The sequence below is a fragment of the Hemiscyllium ocellatum genome, chromosome 4 (genome assembly GCF_020745735.1).
Source record: "Hemiscyllium ocellatum isolate sHemOce1 chromosome 4, sHemOce1.pat.X.cur, whole genome shotgun sequence".
NCBI classification, from domain to species: domain Eukaryota; kingdom Metazoa; phylum Chordata; class Chondrichthyes; order Orectolobiformes; family Hemiscylliidae; genus Hemiscyllium; species Hemiscyllium ocellatum.
Window position 1 is genome coordinate 140,956,143 of NC_083404.1, and position 6,000 is coordinate 140,962,142.

Sequence of the window (6,000 nt, forward strand, 5' to 3'; positions counted from 1 at the left end):
ATGTCACCTCTATTCAGTAGTACAATAACACAGGAGAAACTGATCCTGACAGTCAACTCCAGCCTCCACGATGTCTCTTGGCACAGATTAAATGTGGGTGAGGAAACCTCCCAATGATTACTTCCTGCTCCCTTCATCCTACTGATGAACCTTCCTTGAGCATCACAAAGGCTGGTACAAAGAGACTGTGTGTAGTCTGGAGAGGGGAATTCAGTCCCTATCACCATACATCTGTTACATACTATTAACCCCTGACTAATACACCTAACCTGCACATATTTCGGATTATGGGAGGAAACTGGAGCACCCGGAGGGAACCCACACAGATATGGGGAGAATGTGCAAGCTCCACACAGACAGTTGCCCAAGGCTGGAATCAAACCCAGGAGCCTGGTGCTGTGAGGCAGCAGTGCTAACCGCTGTGCCACCCCAGAACTGTTAGACTGGGTCTGTACAGGTGATGGAACAATCAATGTAACAGAGGAAGAAAAAAACCTACTTGCCCTCATCCTCACCACACTACCTGCATTTGTTCATGACCGTATTAGTCGGAGTGACCACCATACTGTTGTTGTGGAGACTATTGCAAGATTAGAGAGGACATCCTTTGATCAATAATTTGCCCTCCACTTCATAAGCTTCAATTTTAGTTAACTGCCTATGATCAGGGTCTTCATCAAATGACTTATTGAACTCTCCGCGTTCCTATCATTGATGGTCAGCAGGTCAATACAAAAGCAAAGTGAGAAATGCTAAATGAATTATCAGTCTCAGACCCCGAATGAAATCCCCACCTCCATGTTATCCTGTTGTCATCTTTTTCTCCCATTTCATATGAAGTCACAACTAGAGTTGGTCACCTCTGTATTCATCTCCTCCTGTCATTCCCTTTCCAACCCCTCAATATAATAGTCTCTTACCACCTCACCTTTCCATTGGCTGTTGTCTTCCCCTTCTTCCTGACAGTTCCATCTCAAACATTCATACACACACGCCTTTTTCCTCTTTGTCATCTCAATAGGTGACCAGACCAATCCAATCTCTTCTACTTTCTTTGTCCACACGATTCTCACCGACCCTCTGCTGGTTCATTATTTTAAGTGTTGCTGTTCTTCACACGAAGTAAGAGCAGAAATAAGCCATTTGATGCCTCAAGCCTACCCTGCCTTTCAGTAAGATCATGGCTGATCTGTTTGTGTTTGAATTCCACATTCTCACCTCCTACACTAACCCCCGATTGCCTTACCTCCACTTTAAAGATATTAAATGATCCAACCTCCATCGTCTTCTGATGCAGAGAGTTCCAAAGTTGCACAATCCACTGAGAGAAAGTATTTCTCATCTTTGTCCAGAAAGAGTGACCCTGAATTTTAAACAGTGCTATGAGTTCTGAGCTGACTCACAAGAAGAAAAGTCCTTTCCACTTCCATCTTATCAAAGACCATTCAGGATCTTATACACTTCAATCAAATCATGCCTTGCATTTATAAACTCCAATGAAAATAAGCCCAGTCTCATTCGACCTATCCTCAAAAGACAACCTAATAATCCCAGATACTAATCGAGAAAATCTCCATTGAACTGTCTCTAATGCACTTACATTCTTCCTTAAATGCAGAGACCAAAATGGCGCACATCCATCTCAGCATCTCTAGTTGTTCTTCTTGATATTACCCAGCTTTCTGGATGATAATAACAAGATTGTTCCAACAATTGACTTGGATTTCTTCTTTTGAGTTTCAGCGAGAGATCTTTTTGCATAGACCAATGTTCAGTCAATCAATTCAATTCAATCCATTTTATGAGGTATCAAGAAATGGCTGAAGGTACTGGATACAGCTATGTTTATGCACCTATTAACATTCTAGATGAAAATGTGTTCAAGAGCTAGCTCCATCTCATCTTAGCTTTTCCAGTAAAGTTCCAACATTGGCAGCTACTCAATAATGTAAAAACAATTGTCCAAATACTTTCCACAAACAGCAGGAAAATCCAGTCCAGTCAGTGATCTCCCCATCCTGAAACAGCGAAGGAAGGTGTCATCGACAGGACTACTAAGCTGCATTTGCTTATCACTAAACTGCCCACTGGTGCTCTCTTTGGGTGTCAAGGAAATTTGGGCCAGGCAGTTCAGGAGAGATATTATGAAGCACTTCTACACATAAAGAATTGTAAAGATTTTGAACTCTCTTCCACAAATTATAGTTGATATTAGGTAAGTTGTTAGTTTTAAACCTGAGATAATTCTTTTTTAAGCAAAAGTATTAAGAGATATAGGCCAAAGGAAAGTATATGAAATTAGGCCACAAATCAACCATGACCTCATTGAATGTTGGAATAGGCTTGAGGGGCTGAATGGTCTACCTCCTCAAAGAATTCTAGTCAATTTCTCAGAAATGACTTTTACTTCATGAAGTCACTCTGACTGCTTAATCATTTAATGCATTTCTAAATGTTCTGTTACTACATCATTTAACATTAATTCTAACATTTTCCCAATAACAGACATTGGGATTACTGGCTGACAGAGTGACCTCTTTTTTTGTCTCCTTCCTGTTTAAAGTAAAGTTGTTACATGGCAGTTGCTCTGGGTAATATGAACTGGACAGGTTGGAAGAGATAAAAAGAGTGATATAGTTTAGAGTGATCAACAATGGAAGCTAACACTGTATTTTGTGATGATGTGCTGGGGAAACAGCACAAACTGAGAAACAGCAGGGAGCTAAGTATAGATATGTGGGGGGTTACTGATATAATTGTGCTGAGGCAGTGGAGGGAAACCATTGCAGTAGAATGTCTGGTTATGGCTGGACAAATAGAAGCAAAATTAACATTTTCTGAATGGAGGACAGGCAATGGAGGAGAATAGGAACATGGGAGCAGAGTAGGCCATTTGGTCCCAGAAAGCTGCTCTGTCATTTGAAGCCATGGATGATCATCTACCTGAATGGCATTTCCTCACACTGTGTTCAACTATGTAAACTATAGGAATTGGGCAACAAGCACAAGGAGGAATACTTTACTCTGCTCACAGTTATAAAGCATGTCACAAAGCCAAGGACTCATTGTGACACAGAAAAGGGCATTTGCCCCAAGGAGTCTACGCTGCCTCCCTATACAGCAATCCAATTCGGCCCAATCGCCTGCTCCATTCCTGTTGTTCTGCATGCTCTCAAGTGCCCTTCCCACTTCCTTTTGAAATCATTAATTGGCATCACTCCATCATCCTTGTGGGCACTGGTTTCTAAGTTGTCACCACTCGCTGAGATAAAATGTTCTTCCTCACATTCTCCTCAACATCTCCAGCCTATCACCGCAAATGTGTGTCCCCTAGTCCATCGATCATCGACTAATGGGAACAGCTTTCCTTTGTCCATCTTATCTCAAACCGCCATAAGTTTGTTCATTCTCTCCTTGATCCCCTTTCCTCCAAAGAGAACAACCCCAGTTTCTCCAAACAAATCTTGTAGCTAAAATCCCTCATCCCTGAAACAATTATGGTAAATCACTTCTGTACCCTCTCAATGTAAGGCGAGGAATCTTGGTGGTGGTTTTTAGGTAGTCATAATGGGTGGGAGGATTCCATAATATTGCTTCACCTGGCGCCATGTAATTTGAGGAGACCAGGAGGCAACAAGATTTCCATGGTGGCTTCCATTTGACTTAGTCACAGAGCTCAGAGGCTCACCACCACATTTCCCTCTGTCTTCATGCCAGTCTTACCAACCACAACCAGACCCTTCCTCCCCCATCCCCAACCTTCTGGGATTTTTATTACTAGGAATGTCTGCGGATAGATATGACTTTGAATATAAATACGACAATAGCATCAACATCAAACTTGATGTATATTGCGCCGTTGATATAGCAAGGTTTTGCAAGATGCATCATCAGAAAAAAAATACCAACAAGGCATTAGGAGAAGTGACTCAAAGTTTGGTCCAAGAGTTAGGTTTCAAGAAGCACCTTAAATATTTATTAGGGAGAGAATTCCAGACCTTGCATCCCAAACTCTGATACCATGGTTACTAATGGTAAATTGATGAAAATTGTGACTGTTTAAGAGACCAGAATTAAGGAAGGATGGAGATGTCAGTCAGCTGTGGGTCGAAAGGAGATTACAGAGAAAGGGAACACAGGGTTAGAATACATTACATGGATAGGAATGATTTTGTTGTAATTCGATCAAGGGATGTGACCCTCATTGGCTAGACCAGCATTTGTTGCCATCTCCAACTCGAACAGAGTGGCTTGCTAGGTCATTTCAGAGGGCAGTTAAGATTTAACCACGTTGCTGTGGGTCTGGAGTTACATATGGCCAGACCAGGTAAGGATGGCAGATTTCCTTAAAGGGCATTTATGAACCAGATGGGTTTTCACAAAATTAAATAATGGCTTTGTGGTTCGCGTTAGGCTAGCTTTTAGTTTCAATTGAGTTCAAATTTCACCATCTGCTAAAGGTGGGATTTAAACCCATATATCCAGATCATTACCCTGGAGTTCTGGTAACTAACTAAATTACATTGCTACTACACAACAGCCTCCCATAATGAAGAAGGACTGAATGAGCTTGCAGAGTTAGGATGGTTGAGGGGACTGGAGGTAGTCAAGAGATAGGGAGGGATGCAAGGATGTGGGGAGATTGTGGAGATGGAGTATAGTTGTAAGAATTGGAGGAGTTAAGAGAGATTGGGACCATCTTTATATGGTCCTCATAAGACAAGCCCTTCATTCCCAAGATCATTCTTGTGAATCTCATCTGGACCCTCTCAAAGCCAGCACATCCTTCCTTAGATACACGGCCCAAGTTTCTCACAATGTTCTGCACAGACCACTTATTTGGAAAATTGCAAGCAGTTTTGGGCCCCATATCAAACAAAGGGTGTTTTAGCCTAGGAGGGGGTCCAGACAAGGTTTACACAGACAACATTGCTGCCTCACAGCACCAGGGATCTGAGCAACTGTCTGTGTGAAGGTTTTACATTCTTCTCATGTCTGCGTGGGTTTCCTCCAATTGGTCCTGTTTCCTCCCACAGTCCAAAGATGTGCATGTTAGGAGGATTGGCTATACTAAATTGCCCATCATGTCTAGGCATGTATAGGCTTAGTGGGTTAACCATGGGAAATAGAGTTACAGGGTTAGAGTAGGGGGGGTGGGTCTGGTGGGATATTCTTTGGAGGGGTGGACTCGATGGGCCAAATGGCCTGCTTCTACACTGTATGGATTCTGTGATGATTCCAAGATTCGTTTGAGGATTTTTGGTCGGTACTCAATGTTTAGAACAATGAAATTTACAGAACACTGACAGCCCTGGATAGAGTGGGCATGGAGAAGATGGTTTCACTGACAAGGGAGACAAGTACCTCAAATTGGAAGGGCGACCCTTGAGAAAGGAGATGAGGAATCTGTGGAACCCATTGCTGCAGAGGCTGTGGAGACTAAATCCTTGTATTTGAGACAGAGATAGATAGGATCTTGGTTAGTAAGGGGATCAAGGGTTACGGGGAGAAGGCAGGAGAATGCAGTTGAAGAATGTATCAGCTACGATTACATAACAGAGCAGACTCTTTGGGTTTAATGGCCTGCTCATGTATGTTATGATCTTAAAGAGATGGGGTGGATATAGAGGCTGGTGGAGTTGCATAGATAAGGGAATGATGTAGGATCTGGAAGAGATTTTGGAGGCAGGTAGCACTGCAGGAGTTTGGAGGAGTTTACAGAGATAAGGATGGTTGAAGGAGCTGAATGTGGATTGGGAATTATGTGGAGTTGGAGGAACATGAAGAGTTAAGGAGGGCTGTAGTAACCAAAGTTCTGCACAGCTCCAACATGATCTCCCTGCTCGTATTATCCATTTCTGATAAAGGCAAGTGTCCTGTATGCTTTCTTAATTACCCTACTAACCTGTTGTGCAACATTTACCCCAAGATCCCACAAATCCTCGGAGCTTCCTAATGTCTTGCCATTCATTGAGTACTTCATTGTCTAGTTCCTTCTGT